The 22738-nt window shown below is 43.0% G+C and overlaps 1 long non-coding RNA gene across 1 annotated transcript in view; it reads right to left on the reverse strand.

The window, feature by feature from the left end:
* Window positions 1-10786: 10786 nt before the first annotated feature.
* The window catches only part of LOC121833440, a 108513-nt gene continuing 96561 nt past the window's right edge, over window positions 10787-22738 (reverse strand). Inside the window, exon 3 of the long non-coding RNA XR_006076715.1 lies at window positions 10787-11070. This is a non-coding gene — a long non-coding RNA (uncharacterized LOC121833440). The remainder of the gene's footprint in view (window positions 11071-22738) is intronic.

Consider the following 22738-nt stretch of genomic DNA (forward strand, 5'->3'; position numbering starts at 1 on the left):
TGTCTTGACTATCCAAGAACAGTTTAGATTAAACTCTTCTGGTTATTGCAATAGTTCACGTTTGTACTCCTTACTAGAAGCAAGTATTAAACTGGTCTTCGGCGTAGGCTGTTTCGTACTTTCCCACAATCGCGAGTATCGCTTGTGTGTGCTAAATTTTATGACAAGAATCAGCCCGTATGTAAAGATAACAAAGTTGAACCTGTCATGATGCGATGGCGAAGAATTTGCCTTAGTACTTTAAACGAAACACATGTTTTCGTTTACGTGCGGAATCTAGCGCCCACCGCTACTAAGCCGGCCAGGTTGAACGTACTCTGCTTCTAAAGTGTTCATCATGCATATTAGTAGTTACCTTATTATACATTTTCGCAGTGAAAAGAGTCAGCGCCATGCCGTATTTGTTTGCATGATACACAGGAGCCTGGATATGTGTATCTATAACAAACAGTTGTAACCATGTTGAATTAACCTGAGTCTGGGGTAGAAGAGAAACATAAAACTTAGAAGGGACAGCAAATAAACAAAACAACGTCGTTCTGTCTACAATATAAAAGACGATGGCTCACCAGGACGACGTCTATTTTGCTTGAGAAGTCGTCATGTCTAGTTTTTGTCCCGCCTTCGTTTCAATGTTTCTCTTCTACCTCAGTCTCAGGTTAATTCAAGATCGTTAATATTCACCAGCTCGCCTGTGCCCTTACTATATTTTCTATACAGTTCCAGCTTTTTTTTCTAAACAGCTTGCCGATTAATTACTGTAGCATCCGGGACATACCACAAACACGCTTCATGAGACGCCCTTTTAAGACCATTTCAAACGGTCCGTACATTTTCTTTTGTTGTAGGGTTCGAAACAAGGCTAGAATCTTTTTCAATCGTTTATTTTACATAAAATAGGCATAACCAATGTTATATCGAAAATTTGCGTTGAATACGTCTTTGCACGACGATGCCACCATATTCGCATTTCCAACGTCGGAAGTTCCAAGATGGCGGAAGAGACGGGGATAGATTCTCCCTGCTCCCTCGGCACTGGTCAGTGCGCCGAAAATTATTTATTTGTATACAAACTCGAAGTGTTCAAGACAGGAACATATTACAGATTACGGAGATGTTAACGTGCGTTAGGAAAGCGAGCGTGTTAATATTGAAAACTTGCGGAAATTTCAACCTACGAAGGTTTGTGGAGGGTGAGCGCGTTTCGGGCGCCGGCCCAAGACTGTTTGTGACATTGCGGCAAATTATGGTTGACGGTGATGAAGATATTCTGGTGTTCCGCTTCGGCCAGGCCGCTCTAAAAGGTGAGCCGCGCACAATGACCGTCAAGCTCCGGAAGAGCAGCGTTCACAGTAGTGATGTCTTAGTGTCACAACTCGCTGCTCACCGTTGTGGTTTTAGTGTATTGCAACAGACGATCAAACTACGCTTTGATTATTGACAGGAAAATGTAGAATAGCCTGACCGCACGTATACGGCGCAACGTTGCAACCGGAGGCTCGCGCTGCGCCTTTGAAGCGGAGTTTACAGCGCGCGCCAGGAGCGTTGCCGGGCTCACGGTAGCCTGCGATAACGCTACGCTAAAACTGCCCATTGACGTCATCGGCTTGTTTAGGGGCTTCATTTATTGCTCTGTCAAAAATAAGCGTTTTAATATACCGTACATTTGTGTACCTCGTTATTTGGAAAGTTGCGACTCGCCTCGCCAGAACTGCTCGTTCTAAGCTTTCGTCACGAACGGCTGGCTAACACAGAGGCGCTTCAAATGCTTCGAGCATTTCTTTATTTGCCTTGTAATTACCTGAAAGCAAGTACGCGTATTTTGTCTTTTGAAAGTGCTTGGAGCAAATGGTCATGTTCCTTATAACGTCCAACGCGAACCCATTCCCAATTGCTCGACATACCGTTGCGCGATCAGTTTTCTCCTACGAAGGGTAAAGTATAATTTGTTCGTAGACCGTATGCTAGAGAACTACACTACTAGCAGGAGCCTTTGCACTCTCGTTGAGCACAGACTCAACTGACGTCCGCGAGACTAGAAATCCGCAGCGTACGCGATATACGAAAATTTCATACTGAAATCAGACATCCCGGTCTCCACGTGCAACGCTGTTGCGAGACGGAACCCACGAGTTCCTAATTTAACGCTCTCACTTTTTTTTTTTTTGTAAACCTTCTTTAAGCACGAACACAACGACCAGAATCGTGCGGTCATAGCACTGCCAAGGCCGACAGTTCCTGCCATACCGTATTCGCGCCGCCGTCGATCCTCTCCTCTGGTTCTCTGTTCGTCCGCGAGAGGGCGAGCGGCGGGCTGGATCGACTTGCGACTACACCAGGCTGGTCCACGATGCAAATCATAAGAACTGCGATCACTTTCTTGTCCTATCATCAATCTTGCGAGTTTGCTATTTTCGTTTATTTTGCTTAAGATCAAGCTATACATTATTTTAAGGTATTTTTAAATTAATACGTTCTATTCCGAGTGTTTTTAAAACGTGTGTTCACTTTAGGTTATCATGTCTGAGCGTTTAGTCGAATTTTCCTGCTTGGAGTGATGGTTTTAAGCCCACTCGAATATCAAGAGAAACAAAATTGTCTTTTTCCTCCTGCGACCCTGGAGCGGACTGTCACTTTACTATCGGGACTATTGCGGACCCGAATATCATGCTTTAAATCCCCACCCTACACCCCGTGTTGGCCTGGGTGAGCATCGTACCGGCGTATATTCGTGTAATCACTACCCAGTACCCGCGTAAAAAAGAAAAAGAAAAGAGGTAGGCGGTTGAATTGAATTGGCTTATTTTCTCATTCACAGCGTGTATCACCCAGTCCTGGTAGACCGAGATTGAACTGTCCATCTAACGTCTATCTCGCTTTTTTGCTTTGAGTTTTATGGAAAGATATTTGGCTTCAAAACCCGCCTGTCCTCATCTTTGGCGTTCTCAAATGGGCACAAATACATATACAGAGCAAAAACGTCCATTCCTCGTTCTTTAGAACTCCCCGTAAAGTATATGTATATATATATATATATATATATATATATATATATATATATATATATATATATATATATATATATATATATTGTTTTTGTTTTTACATGTCGAGGTTTCTTATGCATAGAGGAAGATGTGTGATCCATGATGCATTGACGTTTACATACGCGTTCAAGTATTTCAGATCAACCGATTCGGAAACTATTAAGCAACGTGAAGCCCCACAAGATAGGATGTCAAATTAACAAATGTCTTTTAAAGACGATAAAAAAAAACAAAAAAACGCCAGCTTTGTTTGCGAGTAATTTATTTCTCGGAGTTGCTCAGCAAACCAATTCACTTATCATTGGTTATGTTTGTATGTATAAAGTATCTTGAGCGATCATCAAAAAGAAATTAATATAACGCGACAAATAATGTTATTATAAAAGCCTCATTATCCGTGCCCTTTAAAGACCACGGCAGTAGCGCGAGTTCAGATAGAAGAATCGCATATTGAAGCAAAATGAGATAATGTATGTTAAAAAGCTAATACTCAAGCCAGGATCCGTTCGCACATATTCATGGGAATATCTTAAATGATCCGGATAAACAGGTAACAATTGCGCTGTTATGGTCATTATCTGTTAGCCACTGTTCGTCTTTTATTCTGCTTGCTATTCGCTAAATCGGATCTGCATTCACCCACCGTATTTCGTATACTGTCACAACTCAGAGATCACGGGCATACAAGAATCGTAATTGTCGTACATTTTCTGCCTAACGAAACAATACCACAAAAAAGAAACACTAGAAACAAACTACGTTGCTTCGGTTACATCAGAAGCAGTTCTCAATAGAGCCTTTATTTGTTCGTATATTGTACAACGGCTCGTCAGAGTCTGTATAAATTTATTGGCGCTTCTGTTGTTGTTCCTTCTGCAAGCATTGAAAGTTATATTTTTGCAATGTTGAGTAAAGTATATTGCAGACAATGAATAATCCCGACTGACTTCTCGTGCTGCTGGAGTTTTTACTGCATTGCGAAACCTTCCTTCGGAGATATACCGGATGACAATAAACTACGAGGGAATTTCCGCCTGGTAGAGGGGAAAAATTCTGATTGATTGCAATGGGCGTTACAATGTCACATGAAAAATGGCGCGACCAGTTTTCCTTCATATAACACTAGCTTCCCGTTGTATACAAAACACGGTCTTTGTAATTGCTTACCTGTTCAATTCATCGTCACTAGAAGCTTTGATGCTAGGGAGAGTTTTATTAATTATTATATATCCCATGCCACCACGAAAGTCGCTCTTTGTTTTGCATCGTTCATACTAATTTTTTTTTTTTTTGTGAACTTCAAATGGCAATGGCTTATTTATAACGTTCACATTCGTTTCAGACCACCAATAAGGTAGAATCTTTTTCAGTGACCCGGATGAAACTCACAACCCCCCATCTGTCTAAACTGGGGGTCTTCAAACTTTATGACTTTGGGGCCGGATTAGGTGTCTCTCGCAATCTCGAGGGCAAGAAAATAAACAAATAAATATAAATAAGGAAAAAAAAGTACCGAATAAATAAACCTGGATACACATTTAAATTAAAAAAAAGATTATTCAAAGCGGAATCGATATTTAAAAAAAAGTAATATAAGGTGTATTATTAGAAAACATGCATCGACTAACAAGAATAGTGGCTAAGAATGGAAATTGTTGGTACATAGTTGTAAAGATATCAGCTTGGTATATTTCTTCGTTTTCAAGTATAATTCTAAATTTCAAGCTGATATATTTACGATTAACGAGACTTGCGAGTAATGCAGTTCAATATCTGGCATAATGTAATATTTAGCGAATTATGTCACTTTGCAGTAATTGTAGCCCAGAGAACGCGCCGGGCATAGATCGAAGCGCATAGGGAGGCTTGCATATTCGAAGAGGACAGAAGACTAATGAGGATGGTTTGACCGAGGATGACAATATGGCATAGCTATGACACTGGGCACATTATACGCGAGAACTGAACATAATTTTAACCTCGTGACAGAGACCTGAAACGAGAGACAGAAAGTGGGGAAAGATGTTCCATAAATAATTAAATGTTTCACCAGAGAGATAGGAACCAAAACGAATGCGAAGCGTTTATACTCTGTTTCATACTTAGCGTGCAACGCTGCCAAAGCTACTGGCGCGAGCACGTGGCTTCATCTATGCTTTTGTCTGGGCGGGCACGCGTGCAAACGATCAACGAGATCAAGCCCCATGCTCGCGCCCCTAGCTTTGACAGCGTTGCACACTAAGTGTGAAACAGAGTATAGTGAGCGTTGCGCGTTCTTTACACGCGCTTCTTTTTGCGCCAGCGCGCCCACTGGGCACGGGCCGTGGGACGGGCGTCGCTGCAACGATCACGGACCGCTCCGCAGGTTGGAGACCCTTGGTTGAAACGTACAAGCAATATTAGAGCCATACGCAAGAATTCAATTTGAAACTATTTCCAAATATAAAACACAGTTAGGTTCACCTTTCATGCTTTTACAGGACACATCAGTCGCGGAACTTAGCCAGAAATCCTAATTCTATTCCATCCAATGCACAGATTGTGTCGCTCTGATTTTCCAATCAATGAAGCATCGGTCACGCTCTGGTTAACGGGAAGTCACTCCGTACTAGTCTCTAAGGTGCATGCGACTCTGGATAAATGATAAACTTAAGCTGAAATGCGGTTTTCATAAATTGTGCAGAATAATACCCACACTTCCTCTCAATATCGCCGACGAATTTTTTCCAACCGTCTTACTTTCTGATTTCGTTTTTCATCTAAAATTCCTTCACCATTTTAAATCTATTGTTAAAGCAAGCTTTTTTGTAACAATTACAAAGCTCCCAACTATAAACGGGAACGGTTCATCTTTTTTCTTTCCAGTTACACTGCTCCCACAACCTTCCCTAAACCTGTCAAACAGTATGTAGCTTGGTATCTCAACTTTCCGTTCTAGCCCACGTCGGGACCATAAAATGTTAAAAAAAACGTCAGAAAAGCGAGGAAATCTTTTTCCTTTCGTATTGTTGACTAGTATGCTGTATGATATGTGCTGCAAGCAGGCCAAATAGTAACGTGTAATCCTTTCAACCGATAAAATTAGCGCACACAAAATGCGACTAGGAAAGAAAGGAGCCCGCAGACAGCGCCGTAATTTTCGGCGGTGTGAGTAGCCCATTCATTCTGGCAACGCGCAGAAAGAGAAAACGCGTGGTCGGTTGTTAACCATTATGGGTTCGTTTCTAACTTCGGTCGATTTCTACATATAATTGTAGGAACCTGTATTTTGGCGGATCCACAAACAACTCATTGCCTTCTTTGTGTTAAACAGCAACAAAACAAAACAAAAAAAAAAGTAAACACAGATCTAGCTACCAAAGTAATATACCATGGAGATTACGGCGAAATGCTGTTGCAGCACATAAACGTGCGCTCGCTCAGAAACATTCGAGCGGTAAACCTTCATTGTATCTGGTGGAGCAGTCACACTGCACTTTGTAAAAGTATCCCTCTAGAGTTTTCGCGCGCGTCGTCTCATCTGGGGGCTGCCCCAGAATACGTACGACCAATCCTGACTTTGAAATTTGTTCTGCACCAATTTCGCTCGATGAATTGTGTACGTATAACGAAATTCTCCGTTATATATATAACAAAAAGCTTTCAGATTTTTCTTTTTTGCCGCGTAAACATCCGTAAACACTTCATGGATGCATCTTCTCGGTCGTTAGCTGTCCTCTTTAACACTCCTAAGTAGTGAGGATTGCTTTCCATATGGACGCCGCCCTGCATTAGTCGTCCGGCTTTTGATCGTGCACGAGCCGGCAAGGCATTCGGTTGTCCTGCAGCCCCGATAAGCGAGTATTTGAGGGGACTAAGAAGTCCATGTCCCTCGGATCTTTCTTAAAACTTGCTCCGCGCTATCCCTTAGGCTCCCCTTAGAGTGGCGAATGCAGCGCCATCGATCGAACCCAGGATAAGGTCATCCTGCCTTACTGCTCCTGGATGCCTGGTTCCCTTCGCGGACGCGAGGAGGGCAGAAATAAATACGTAGGACTCCGATCAATCAGTCGTCCCATCTTCCTCGGCATCTTCGTCGCTCTCTTCGCGGTTGTTGCCACTTGGTGTGCGCGTACGAGGTGAGCGCGCTCTGCCAGGATCTGATACACACGTTGCAGCCATGTGTGTGTCTGGAGCCTCGGAGAGATGGATATTTCACCCTCCAGCTGCCTTCTCGATCGAATATGCTAGAGCCCGAATCAAAAAGAAGATTATAAAATTGATGAACACAAATACTCGAGGCGGGACGAGGGGAAAAATATAAAGATGATCGTTGTGGATGGTGTTTTGACGTGTATACTATAGCGACGAGCTTATTCATTGAAGAGTTAATACAGCTACTGCGTGCTCATAATGAAATTTCCGAATCAAACTTTATTTCTTCGTTGTTCTTCTTGGCGTTGTCTTTTTATTCATACATTTTTTGGGAAGAGGAACCGCTTCCTTCAGTGACTGTGTTTTGATCCTGAGCATCATATTTCCAATTATCTCTCCGCCGATGCGGACTGTTACAATATATCTTTATGTTTCTTGAAAAGAAGAAAAATAAATTACTACAAGCTGTAAAGATTTTTTTTTCTTTTTCGCACGAAACGTTTGGATATAAACTTTTAATGGGGACTTTATATGTCACTAGCGTTAATATGCTATAAGCATCGTAATAAAACTGGTAGTTTTTGAGTTAACCGAGACCAACAAAGTTGAAATCTGCGCTAGTTGGTATAGTCTTTATACACGGTGAACAAAGACAGCGCAGAATAGCAGCGCAGTATACGACCAAACAAGCGCTGACTCGCGGCTACTCTTTTTTTGACTCGTAGACAATTGCAAGCATGGTGCCTCACTCTTTCCCCGTGCGTGCCAGCATGTCTGCCAGCTTTGGCAAGCTTGAAATTGACCGACCTTCCCCGCACGAGCCGAGACATGGTGCACACATTCACACGCCTAACTTCCACTCGTGATAGCTGCTTCCTATGTCACGCGCTGGCCGTCCATTGTCATTTGAAGGAGATCCAGCTCGCTTTTTACTTATTGAAAAGAACAAAGAAAACAAGCAACGTATCGCACGTTCACACGCGCATCTTCCAGCTAAAATTACAATGAAGGGCAGGCGCGTGCGGAGTGACTTTCTTGCCCGCAACATCGGTTTTTTTTTTTTTTTTTTTTTTTTGTAAAGCGTTGTTTACGTGTGTTCTCTTTCGGTAATAAGGTACTGTTATACCCTTGTTACACGGGCACACTTAACTGCAGTTACGCTAAACCACAGTTAGCGCACAATACTTTCCGACAACATTCTGCGGCGATGCACTCAGAGCTATGGGCGAACGTGCGCTTGAGCATCTTGAGCACCCATCAAAGCAGTGCACGCGCTCTCTTCACTTCTTTTGAAATAGCTGTCCGAGGGTATGGTGCGGCATCTGTGCTGCCACGTAACCGAAGTTAAAGCTGAGTTAACCGCGGTTAAGTGTGCCCGTGTAACAGGGGTATAAAAGTGTGTTGCTACACGGGCCAGACACGAACACGACACTAAAAAAAGTGTTTCGAGGAATCATAAAAAAAGCAAAAAAAAAAAAAACATATTGCAAGGAAAATGAAAAAAGACAAGCGGCGTGCTACTAGCAACTAAACGTTAATGCTCCTAAAAGATGCATATATGCTTCCATATCTCTATGATGGTGCAATTAAGATATTGGAATTTTTTTCGTCTTAAGTGTCCTAGTCAAGACGCAAGAAATGCAATATATTAATTGCACCATCATAGAGATATGGAATCGTATATGCATTTTGTTTTACCAGCGAGCTCACTATTGAAAGCCTAGACAATGTTATTTCATTTTTTTCACATTGGCTATCTAGTTTGAAGAATAGACCAATCTCACCAAGCGTTCCACGCATTCTTTCCTATCGTTAGGAGCTCAGAATACACGCAAAAAATTAAGCGAACGGAAAAGAAGATTACGACACACACTTCTTTGCTTTCCTTCCGCCTTCTCCGCGTTCTGAAATCAGGATCTACCGACCCGACGTCAACTTCGCTTCGTTGATAATTTTACGGGCCGTACATACGAACGTCACAATACGTAAAGCAGACGCTGGAGGATCAGATATTTACGGAAAGGTCTATTGCAGCGCGAACCTCTTCCTTGGTGTCCTTCTTAATTTGATTGAGCTCAAGCCTGAAGCGGGAATTGAATTCAACCCCGTCGCAGTTTGGAGCACCGATTCTATTAGAGCGCTTCTTTGGGTTTATAAGGCGCTTGGCTGTCTCGCAATCTAGAGGTTGAAATTTGACGCTTCTTTTACGAGCTCGTTTAAATTCGACGTGCCGATTTCTCTCTTTCGATGGGGAATCTCTTTTATTTTAATACGTTGGTTTCTGCTTCGTCATCTTTACGGCGCTTTCTTTGGAGACGACGGTCGGATGGATATACGACCGAACGAAGGATCCGTGACAAATGGCCGCCCCCACGGTTGCTTTCGGTTGGGTGTCGCCCTCTGGCGGTCGCACCACGAAACACGGGTTGTAAAATTTCGGCCACTGCCCCTCTTTTTCATTGCGGCCTTATGAAAGGACCAAATGCGTCAATTTTACGGCGGAAACTACTTTTTCTTTTTCAGACGTTCCGTGCTTCGTGATTGCCGACTTCCCGTTCGTTTTTATTTTTCTGTTTTTTTTTTTTTTTCCGTTTTTGTTTTCTTGTGTATGTGTGCGTCGGCGTTCGCCTTTACTTTACGAGCACGTTTTCGATAACTTAGAAAGAAGAAAAAAAAAAAGAAAGAGCTCAATGCAGCAGCCAAAAATTAGCACTTTTTCCCGCTTATGAATGTGGCATTATACGTCTAGGAAAATTTAATCCTGGTGTCATCGAACATTGACGCCAATATATTTTGTATAAGGTTGCTAAATCGTTTATAAAATTAAACCTTTTTCGTTTTTTTTTCTTCTTTTCTTTATCTGGGACGTTTTAGATAATTCGAGAACTATGAGCTGTGTTGGTTTCCTCTTTTTTTAAAATTTATTCAGTGGTTGCGATCCCAGCCGAAAAGACTCTTTTCGAAATTCAGTCTGTACACTTGGACAGTTATCATCACCTAAGTGCGTGTCACCTGTACATGCGAACGGCGGCCTCTTGGTGGCTGGTGGAGGAAGACTATGAAGGCAGAAATCGATGAGGACCCGAGCATCCCGACTTTAGTTGGCTCTACTGTCGTTCCATGTCACCGCGACGAGACTCATAAGCTTCTACGCGCAAAGCATTTGAGGCTGTCACGTAAGTCTTTGAAATGAATTTAGAGCTTTACTCAACTATAGGCGCCTCGTACAGATGTTCGTTTCTTGACACCATCAAGATTGAAACAAAATAGAATAATATCAGTTCAGCGAAAAAAAAACAACAAAAAACGCTACTGTCGTAAGTCTACCGTTGATGAATAGGTGCCAGATTTTATGCGCCATTAGCATGCAACTATGTGTACTGATATTTCAGCCACTAGATGGCACTGAATTTGAGAAACAGTCTATCGTGATGACAGAATCATCTTTTAACTTTTGTTAGTTTGTTGGTTATTTCGTTCCAGCTCCATCGTCTCTCGTCGTTCGTTTACCGTATGTCACAACAAGAGGGCCAAGACTCGTCCAACCAACATTTTGTTTATGACATCTACGCATGCTCTTACCGGCGGGAAAAAAGAGCTGATTGTTGATACCGGCTAGTGACTAATTGAAGTCCGCTTGAGAGGAAGCACACTTCAGGCACGTTGCTCGTTCCTCTTCTCCAGTGTTGTCACAGACGCTTTTGCAGCAGCTCGGCATGGGCGCCGCCAGAACCGACCTTCAGGTTTTGTTTCCTCTTGTAGCGTTCGTTTCACTTCATCATTACCACAGCAGGTCAGGTTATTGCCATTTTGGATTCTGTTGCGTCCATCTGCCCAGCGTTGGCCTTGTTCTGGTGGCTCGCCAACGCCTGCTTCAGTGGCTCGGCATCTGGAGACAGGAGGGCAGCAATGGCGGATGGAATCTGAGTAGACTCATTTACACCTTGAAGTTTGGAAAATACAAATGCGAAAATAAATCTTATTTCAGCATTTACATTTTCAAAACTTCAAAGCTTAAGTGTAAGGTAATGATTAGTTTTAAACGTTTCGAGACACGTAGAAACAGTAATGTAGTTCTATGCTTCCAAAATGTATCGTAGACTTCTTACAATCCCAATATATCATTTGTTACGTGATCAAGTTGGCGTAACAAAGTTATTATTGGTTACATCGACATGGCGGATACAGTTGAATATACGAAATCATTCGTTTAATAAGACTATCCATGTAGGAAATGATGATAAATTAATATACGCGCACTTTGTTTTACCCCATTCACTTATCAGTTCAATAATGAATTACGTTATTTCGCGAGAAATTAATTAGTTACCCTGAAAAAAAAAAAAAACACGTTTCTACTTCTTGCATATTCCGTTATCGCGGGAGCGCAAGACGCACGAAGGCATACTGCAGTCAGCGTACCGCTGCGATGGGCCCCCTACAGAGCAGTCGCAGCGTCCGGTCACCCTCTTTGCGCCCATTTTCGCCGGCGATTTTAAGGAGGTGAACATCCCTTTTCACACTCGCGCGCATCTGCTTTCAAGATACTGCGAGGGGGGAAGAAAAAAAAATATGGGGTTCCTTTTTTTTTGTAACCTCCATTTTGAAATTCTCCATCTCCGAGAACATAGCGAATAAAAACTACTTGGTCCGGAGTGCTCTTTTTGGCCTTCCTTTTTTAAATATTATATTGTCTCTTTTTTTTTGTGAACTCAATGCGATCGACAGCAGAACACGCTGTTTCCACTCTCTTCGGAGAAACAAATGACGAAGCGGCGAGCTCCGTTCTCGCTCCTTTTTTTTTTATTCTCGCGAGACCAAACGAGATTTATTCGGGAAGAGAGTCCCTTCTTTTTCTGCTTCCATCCATTTGCGTTCCTCTATAGATGTATACACTCCCTCTTTTACTTTTCTTGTTTTCGTAATCTTATCTAGATTTCTTTGTGCGCTCTTTGTTTAAATGCGGCCCCCCTTTGGCCCCCCTTCCAATTCCCTTCATGCCTATTCTGGTGTATACCTTGTCTGCATCTTTTAATCCGACCGTTTATTCCTCCAAGTTTTTTTTCTCTTTCTTTTCGGATTATTTGCTTTCGTTAACGGTGTTGTTGTTCGCGGGTGGCCGGGGCAGCCAAGCGGGGGAGTTGTTATTCGACGACTGCCTGAAGGAGGCCGGCACGGATCTTCATGCATGTATACAGCGAGCTCCCAGCAAAACTCACCCCCCGACGTCTCTACGTATATACAACGCCATCTATACGACGGACAACGGGAAACAAGAAAGGGGGCACAAGAGACCGCTGTCCTGCGTTGGGAGCCTCGATGAAAGAGAAGGAGTAACTCAAACCACTTCAGCGTTTGCAATGTAATGGCGAGTGCCTCGTCCGCATATTGGTCCCAAGTGCGCATGCGTGGCCTTGTCCCGGAAGGAAACCGGGCCGAGACGCTTGCGGACGATTGCTCCGGAAATCCTGCGTTGCAAACGCTGCCCGTAAACCACACGACCCCACCGAGAAGTTGAAAACGCTCTATCATCTGGGCACGCGAGTCCAGTGGAGAGCAGAAATCACGCTCATCCTTTTCGAAGAGAGTGAAAGTTGGAGCGTCGGCAGGGATGGCCAACACCATTAGGGAAAACGCGACATCCATGAACAAAAGGATGTTTTACAACCCGAAAGCACGCATTGCCTACTAAGAGGGCTCGCTACGCTGCGAGAACGTCCTCTTCACGAAGGAAGGCTGAAAAGCGGGGAATAAAACGACGCAAAAGCGCCAACAAAACAACTTTTACACCAAATGCGGAACGAAATAAGGAGAAAGGAAGGATGAAGGACGGTAGCAGAGCCGCACTTTCGGCCTCTAAACATATAAAAATACTAAGATGACGAAAATAAAATAAAATCGGGGGGGGTTCGATCTAATCCCGAATCTCGCCGACGCCAGCAAATCCCTTTTTTCGCTTTTTTCCTTATTTTGTTTCCCTACGTCGTTGTAGCTCTTCGCTTTCGTATCCCTACTTGATGATTTTTCTTTTTCTCCCCGTGCATCGAGCTCGTGTCGTCCAGCGATCTAAAAACGGGAAGATCCTTCTTGTACTCTCTAAAGACAGCGCTGTTGAGTCTCCTGCTTATTTTTTTGTTCGGAAAAAAAAAAAAAAAAAAGCGAAACGTGGAACAGTAAAGTAAAAAGTAAGAAATAAAAAAAAGAAAAAAACGACGAGTCGGATTTGTAGTGCGCTTGTTTTGTCGAATACATCTACGTCGTCCGCATTCATTCGTCCTGACTGCCGTGAGTCTGCAGCAGGCATGAGCCAGCCACCGCAAATACGAGAAAAAAATATATATATATATATTTGGTTCTCAGACATTTGCCAAATCTGCGGTTTAAATGCGGGGTTCTGCCGTCGCTTTGCAGGGCGGACAGAACCTTCAGGCACGCTTGAAGAAGTCCGGCCGCGCGGCCCAACTTCTCGATAGCGATGACGATGATGCTTGGCCAGCGCGTCGAACGTCGGCGGCTTGTCCTCAAACCGAGTAGCGGTAGAAAGCGCGCGCAATTTTTCCCGCGTTTTTGGGGGATGGCCCGCGCGAAAAAGTGGAGGAGTGAAGCCTGGCAAAGCAAAATAAAGAAAGCAAAGACGAGGGCTGGGTTCTCGTTCCTGCGCGCCCTTTTTCTCGTCGTCCAAACGTTTTTTTCTCCGCGCGCACGGAATTGGGAACGATCGCACGGACGTGCTGCGATCGTTCCCAATTCGAATTTCGAACGTGAGTGCTTGTGAACAACTTTTCTGACAGGAGGAACTCGACGAAACGCTGCGTTTGACATAAAGCCTCAATGGGTCGCTGTTGACGCGCTGCCCTCTGGTGAAGTTTGAATGAAGCTCGTAGTGAAGAAGGGATCTGCGCGACGTTTTCACGCTATGCACACGCGTACAAAAAAAAACAAAAAAAAAACATTCATATTCTGCAGAACTCGTCCCGAACTTATCCTGATCATAAGCAGAGCACAGGTGGACAAAGGACGAGCACGCAAAAAAGTTTGTAGGCGTTTCATTCGGGTGTTAGGAGGTTGTGCCGAAACGCTGGATGAATTATCGAATTAATTTTTCTTCGCAGAAAAGAAACCCCTATTACATTACTGTGACGCGGATGATTTCTGGGAAATGTACCACGTGCGACTTGTGCTTTCTTCTGATGGGTGAATATACTTGTTCAGTTAACAAAATGTAGCTTTTCTTTTTTTAATCTATTTGCGAACCAAAGGATTCGCTTCTGTTTTGTTTAGGGTCTAGTAGACAGGCATTGAAGGGGCGGTGCAGCGATATTCAGTTGGAATGCATTTCACTTTACACGAGCATATTCGCATTAATAATGCCCGAGTATACTCGTACAGAACGCCACTGACCAAAAGACGTCTTTGTTGCGGCAGAATTTCAAGAAGCGAGCATTTTCATTCAGTTTTCCTTCGCGAGAACCGCTGACGTGGCGTGGGGGTCGCAGTATCGTCCCTGGGACGATATTTGAACGCGGTTCGTAGATTGGACCCGAGCATCGGGTGCGTGAGCACTCGATTGGAGCACGTGATATAGCTCGACAAGTATTCGGCTAGTGGCTCGTGTCAAATCGCTCTAATGACGACGATAACCTAACTATAACAATGTCCATAACTAAGCGCGCCTTCTGTTCTCTGCCAACTCCAGCCCGTGAACAGATGCCAGACGACGCAAGCGGCCGATGACCGTCTGCAAACACTGGGGAGAAACGATTGTTGGACGACGCCACGACGGTCATTTGTTCGTTCGTCTCACGTGATCTTTGGCTGTGCCACAATCATTACAACGTTTGCTGTTTTGCAATCAAACTTCTATACTTAAATTATAATCATCATCATCATCTTCTTCATCATCACCACCACCACCATCACTATCATAATCATTATTACCATCACCTTATTATTATTATTATTATTATTATTAGACCTTTCTGAGACATTGTCAATGCCGAACTTTAGATCTCTTTTTTTAGAAACAGTTGTGATCAAGCACTACTGGTCTGACGACTTTAAAGGCCTGTTCACACATGCAGCGGAGTACAACAAGCAGAGCGCTTACCTCGCGCTAAGCGCGTGCTGACGGGAGCAGTCACCAGCTTTGTATCGCACCGCCAAAACTGTTGCTCATGGCAGACGATAAGTAGCTGACGGCACGTGAGGAGCGCTACATCAGCGCTTCGCTGCATGTGAGAACCGGCCTTAAATCTCCTCGTCTCGTCTCACGGCAACTACGGAACGTTTCCAAATATCTCGTCCCGAAATGTTACTCACGGTATGGCAAAACTATGCGTTCATTCTAGGCTCCAGACATTTTTAATCAATTACCACCAGATCTCTGGAACCTTACGTCAAAGAAAAAACTAAAAGAGCGCCTCCGTCATATGGATATACTAAAAGAAAAAGGATAACTGTCTCTTTTTTCACATTTCTGTGGTGTATGTTTCTATGACTCCGAGAGACTCATCACCTGGAAGTTCTGTCCCTCATATTTTGTGTCGATCTTTGAATGTGCTGTGAACAGACGAGCCGTGTGAGTGCGCCCTTTTTTGTTCACTCTGCTAGACTCCTCATCCCGAAGTTCTGTGCCTCAAAGTTTTGTGTCGATTTTTTTTTAATGTCCTGTGACCAGACGGACAAACCAATTTTAACTCTTTTTTTCTCCTGTTTTCTTCAAATAATTTATATTGATTAGTACCAATGAAGTGGACATTTACTGTGGTCTTCTAGTGTCTTAACGTTTTTTTCTCCTTTATTTTTTTTTCTTTCTGACCGATTATGTTACCAATTCTACCTAAAAGGGTTCAGTCACACAAGCCCATGTCGGCTTTGACGAACCTGACAGCTTCTTGAGTGTAGTCCTCAAAAATAAATGTATTATTATTATTATTATTGCCCCAATACTTTCGACGGATTCATATCTAATTACGACTGGGGTGCTTTTCAAGCCTTTGTTAGCCCCACCGAAATCTATAGCTCCTTTGTTGATATCTTTTTTCGGTTTTCGGACGCCTCCAAAACAGTTATCTACTTAAAAGGATAAAGACAAATCTACGATGGTTAAATAATGATATACGTTGCCGTCGCTCTCCGCAGAACCGAAGCCTACAAGCTGAATTTAGTTCCATCCGCAACAGAGTCGATGCACTTATTCGTTCCGCTAAACAAAATTATTGTAAAAAAAAAAATATATATTCAGACCATCGAAATAACTCGGCTAAAACTTGGTCACTGCTAAATGAATTGCGAGGTATCTCACCGCATGTGCACGACAGTCTTTTGTGTGCTGCTTTTGGACCTGATTCATTTGTGACTGCCAATATCTTTAATAATTTCTTCGCATTTTTTTCAGGGAAAGTCGGACAGAACAGTAGTTTTTGTTCTCTTCCTTACTCCCGTTCTTCCTCTGCTTTTCTTCCTCAGATGACTGGAGGCGATCTAGAATCCACAATACTAAGCCTAAAACCTAACAAGTCTCCGCGAATCGATGGAATAGGACTAAGTGACATGCGAAGAAATTTATGTTATCTACAAAGCACACTTGTTCTATTCAGTAGAATTCTGGAATCTGGTTTCATACCTAATGAGTTAAAAATCGCCGTTATTCAAACCCCAGTTCAAGGGAGGGCACAGAAATAGGACCGAGAACTATCGCCCAATATCTATTTTGCCATGCCATGTCCAGATACTAGAGAAATTATATATAATGCAATGTCTTCATTCCTCAAAAAACACGAGCTTAAAAGTCTCAAAATCTACACGGCTTTATTGCTGGTGGAGGCACGCAACCACTTCTGGGATCATTATCTGGCGAGCTCAATTTCAGCTTCAAACGCAACTTGTTTACCTGTGCCTGCTTTTTAGGCGTTTCCAGGGCTTTTGATACAGTTAACCATCTCATTTTACAGCACAAGCTTTCAGCTTTGGGTTTTCGGGGTCCTTTCTTATCGCTGCTAAAATATTTCTTACATGAGCGTTCCACAAGCTTCCACAGGCTTTAAATGGTGTCTAAAGCAGCAACCTCTCATTAAAAGCCGGCGTTCCACAAGGCTCCATACTCTCGCCGCTCTTATTCAACATCTATGTCAATGATATGGCTAGCGCAGTTACCAACGGTATGATATGCCAATACGCTGACGATACCCTTGTATTGACTCGTCATCTTTCATACTCAAAAGCAACGGAGATGCTTCAAAATTCTTGTAATGAGCTCATGGATTGGTTTAATCAAAATCTGACTGCTATAAATGTCTCTAAAACAAAGCTCGTATGCTTCCACAATCCTTTGAAACTTGTTTCACTCAATATTCCAGTTTTTTTACACACGTCTAATTGTTTCCCGTGCCACTGTGATAAAGTTCAATATTCTGACAAAGTAAAATATCTTGGCACTCTCTTTGACTGATCTTTCATTGAATTCGCATCTCACTAAAGTCTGTGATAAACTTAAGAGTATCTCCTGTTTGCTCTATAACATCAAAACATTCATGCCCTTCGGTTTGCGCAAACGCATAGCTTATTCATTAACCTACACACATTTACGCTATGGCTTAAATGTATTTGGCCAATGCTCGACATTATGGCACAAAAAAGTGAACGGTATTTTAAAAGGAATATTGAGAAACGTGTGCTATGGCATGAGTTTCTCTAATTTAGATTTATTTCAAACTTTATCAATGCCGAACTTTCAATCTGTGTTCATAGAGACGGCAGTGCTCAATTACAACTAAAAGGACGACTTTAAATATACTCACCCCGTCACACGGCAACTGCGGAAAGGTCCACTCTACACCGTTCCAACATGTTATACACGGTATGGGAAAAACATGCGTTCATTTTATGTCCCTCACATTTTCAACGAGTTACCACCAAATCTCTCCAACCTTACAAAAAACAAAAAAAAAAAAAAATTAAAAAAGAACTACGCAATATATTTATCAACGAAGAAACTATGTGATCATTAACTATATTGTTTCGTGATAATTTATTGCTTCGCGCAGAAACTACATTCTCGTCTATCAATTATTGTTATAATTTATTTGTATGTCAGTGGCGCACTCTAACGACCTGCTATACGAATAACTACTTTAGCTTCTGTGCAATACACGTTCGTGCTCATTTTCTAATACTCTGCATTAATCTGCTGGACAAGTACTTGATCCTTTGAAATTTGACTTTTGATGAAGTGTGACTCTGAACTGGCGCTTTCTTATTGTCTTCTGGTTTTGTCTTTTTTTCCAATTACTTTCTGGAGCTTTCCTGTGAATCATATCTAAGGTTCAGTCCCCCAAGCCCTTGTTGGCTTAGACGAACCTGCCTTCTGCTCTTTTGAGATAACCCAGCGTAAATAAATTTATTATTATTATTATTATGATTTTTTTTTCTGTAATTTTTTGGGCGGCATCACACAAGCCATTTGTTGGTTTTGATTGCCCCCGCATATTCTTGTATGCTTTCATGAAGGTGTCCTGAATACAAGTTTATTATTATTATTAATATTAATTGACCGGGAATTTTAACAAGGAGTACGGTGTAAAAGGCTTTCAGTGTTTTCCCTTAGACGCGTCGGTGAGATCTTGCGGCTGGCCGGCAACACTGACCTCACGTAACAAAATGGCTGAAGCGACGTCTCTCCTCTCAGGGAAGCTCTCGAGTGACTCTAGGCCGAGCTCTACACGCCAAATAAAATCAACGTCCGCGATTGTAGCTGCGGCACCGTTGACATAAAAAGAGGGCGCGAAACGAGCCCGGTTCGCGCCCTCCCACTCGGTCGATTTCCGGTCCGACTTCCGGTCCGACTTCCCCCCGTCTCTCACCTCGGCTGCGGCTCTTTGAGGATGGCGTGCGCCTACGGTCTGCACTCAATGGATTAGGCCGCCTTTTTCTTTTTACTATATTCGAGACGAGGTGTATTGCCGACGCCTTTTGGGTTCGGTGCTGCCCGAAGCTTATGTGTGTACTCGAACTCGGCAATCGATACTTCCTTGTTTAAACACTGCGTCACCTGTACTTTGTTCGTTTTAGTTTCGCTGTTGTCCCGTGACGTCGACACAAAAGGGCCAAGGCACTCGCAGCCAAACTAAGCGTCTGAGGTCCGTGTTGAGGCCAGTCGCACACTGGATTTTGCTTAAAACCGAGCTCTCCTATTATCGTACGAAGAGAGAACACGCGGGCACGGTGGCGCCACCTAGTAGGTTATCCTGGAATTGCATTCCACTAAAGCCACGTTTTGTCGGCATTTGAGACATCAAATGTACGTACAGTTTATGAAACATGGTCGCTTACAACGCTGTCAAAAGTTTTGTGAGCCAAGAAAGAAAGAATGATGATCGAAAAAGATATATAGGAAAACTAGAAATGTATACCATCCCATAGATGGCGCCAGCGCGTTTTCTCGTCGTTCGAGAATCTGAGAGAGTTTCCAGCTCTCCCTCGGGGTTACGTGTAGGGGTGTCGCGAACTTTTGTCGAACCAGATTTTTCTGTCGAACTTTCGGGGTTCGACTGGGTCGAACCGGTTCGACAAACCTTCGAACTTTTCATCAGATTCGACCGGTTCGACTTTGTGGACAGTGTGGCCAGACCTTAATACAAGTATGTCTAGGTTTGGAAAAAAAATTTTTTTTATGCAAAGGGTTATTTTATTTTGTGAACAGATGTAATTAAAATAAACTAATTCTAAGCAATGAAGAAGTTAATAACTTAAATTTTAGTACTGTATTAACTGAAATAGCCAATCAGCGCTGCACTTAATTCATCTCTTAGCCATTATCACCCAATCCGAAGCCAACTGGCCAGCCTGTCGCGCATGCGCACACGAGTCGAACCTCAATAGAAGGTTCGTCGAACTTTTCACTAAAAGTTTGAAAAAGTCGAACCTGGTCGAACTCGAACCGCGGCCGGTTCGCGACACCCCTAGTTACGTGGTTTGCAGTAGGAGGTGCCGAAAGCGTTGGTCGTTGGCGAGCGCCTTTCCGCCTTCTTTCCTCCTCGCCACGCGAAGACGCAGCGCATGCGGGCTTGCGACCCATTTCGGCAGGAGGTGTCCGCCATTCAGTTTCAAACGCTCCCTATGGTTCGGGACGGAGTCTATCTTCAATCTAGGCTCTCTACTCGTCGTTAAGGGGGACACTACCTGAAAGGTCCACCTGTCAAAACTTTGGCTAAATGTGAATGAAATTTACATAGTGGCAGTTGCGAAGCAGAATGTAGAGCAAAGTTTATTATTAGGAACATGCAGACATTGTTTAGGAAAACTATCGTTAAAAAAACTAACATCATGGAGAGTGCAGCTGTCAAAACAAAATTGCTAGAGCGTAATTTTTATTGCGCTAACGCCGCGCTAAATAATCACATTTTTTTGCCTATGTCGTCGACAATATCTTATCAACTTCTATAAAAGACATTCACAAAGTAAAAAAGAACAATGCCACAGTTGCATAGCCCCTTAAATTTCAGTAAGGAAAAATAATGAGTAAGGCCTTCCTTTTGTCCTGTAAACAAACATCAGTGCAACAATTTCGGTGCTTTTGCTTTAATAATTTGGGAGTTGGTGTCTCGACCTTTCGGAAGTAAAGCACAAAAAACCGCTTTTCCCTGCATGTCCTAGTTGTTTTTTTTTTGTTTTTTTTTTTATGAACGAAGGTTGAGGTTTTCGACATCCGCTCTCAACGCCCTCACCATCTTCCGAGTCACGTGCGCTGTGACGTGAAAGGGGGACGCGCAAGGTTCCGGTGAACCGCTCTCTCTCTCTCCAGAGCCATCAGTGAGCAGCGAGAACTCACCCGCTCGCGACCACGTGACCACGTGCTTGCGCAGCGCTATCAACATGGCAAAAGGTGGAAAGAGCCAACGTGATCCTCCGGGTTTGGCCATCCCCGTCCGGCTTCTGGCAGCTGTTCGCGGTAGCAGATAGAGCTGACGGTTTTGTTGGCTTCGGATAGATGGCGCCCCTAAAACTCCGTATAATAAAAGTTTTGTCGATGATACTAGATTTTTGATGCATTTATATAATGTTGGAACGATAAGATTTATAGAAAAAGTTACTTTTTATCAAGCTGGTATTTGTACAACTTGTTATCTTTTTACGAGTCCCCCATTGACGTCATGCCGCATGGTTCTCATGGCCGCCGCTCGAGGCTGCAGGTCGGGAAATATACGTTGACTTAAGTCACCCGGCTCGATCTAAAATGGACCGTAAAAATCGACGCCTGCACGTTGCAACCTAAACTTTTCGTCATAGGTGTATTTCACAGGTCGGTTCTTTCTTGTAAAATTACAAAAGCGTAGCTCTCTTTCTGTAAAACATTAGGGCAAAGAAACTTGCCAGGGCCTACGGCGTGCGGCGACACAGACAATTAAGTCCAGTGGTTGGGTGTGTTTGGCTTTCGTATTGATAGATGGCGTCGGGAGCAGCGTCCGAATGTGCAGTCGACCAGCGAAAGAAACCAGACGACACGCGGACGAAATCCGTTGGCTGCAAAAGCGCCGTCGTTATGGAGACGCGTTTTTTTTTTTTTACTTTAAGTTTTATTTTATTGTTTGCATTTATTTTTTAAGCAAAGGTACATTTCGAAAATATTATTTTCATTCTAGTAAACCACAATGGTCACGAGCCGTCGCGATAAGGAGGCAGCGCCATCTATCAGTACGAACGCCAAACACACCCCGCTACTCGACCATGTCGTCTGCGTCGCCGCCCGCCGTATAGACCCCGGCCAGTTTCTTGGCCCTAATTTTTACAAAAAGGAAGCTACGCTTTCTAATTTTACAAGAAAAAATCGACCTGTGAAATACACTTTTGACGAAAAGTTAAGGTTGCAACGTGCAGGCGTCGATTTTTACGCTCCATTTGAGATCGACCCTGGAGACTTAAGTCACCCTATATTCTAATTTTTTCCTCGCGATTACTCGGCGGAATAGCAACATTTAGAATGACGGAGATGTGTTTTCTGTCCTTTGTGACAAGATAAACAATGTCAAAAGTAGAAGATGCCAATTCTTTTAACGTTAAAATCGTTGCACAGCTCCTTTAAGGTGTAAGAACAGCAAGTCTTTCGAAGAACATAAAAATACACTATAAAAGCTCCAAAGATTTCCGAGTGGAGATATAAGTTCTATCCATATATACTGAAGACCTGGAGGCCATTGGATGGTCAAACGTATATAAGTTCATAAAAGTGTAAAAGCTTAACAAAAAAAGCTGAGGCGTCTGTTTTTCACGAACAGATTTTTAAGTTTACGTTAAAGGTGTTTAGCGATTTTTAAAGAAAGAAATGGCAGCGCTTCCTAAAAATTGAAGTTTACTGTGTTTTTATATTGCGGAACTCCGTTATACGATTGTTTGATGCCCTGAACTATATTTATGAATGGTGATGAATGCTTAACTTACAGCTACAGCCCGGAAACAAATAACCAATCTTTAAAGGGGCGGTGCAATGATTTTAACACTGAACGAATGTGCAGCTTGTATTTTTTCTATTGTTTACTTCGGCATAAGTAAGAGAAAAAGTG

Source organism: Ixodes scapularis, unplaced genomic scaffold, assembly GCF_016920785.2.
Source record: "Ixodes scapularis isolate PalLabHiFi unplaced genomic scaffold, ASM1692078v2 PGA_scaffold8__174_contigs__length_109621045, whole genome shotgun sequence".
Classification (NCBI taxonomy): domain Eukaryota; kingdom Metazoa; phylum Arthropoda; class Arachnida; order Ixodida; family Ixodidae; genus Ixodes; species Ixodes scapularis.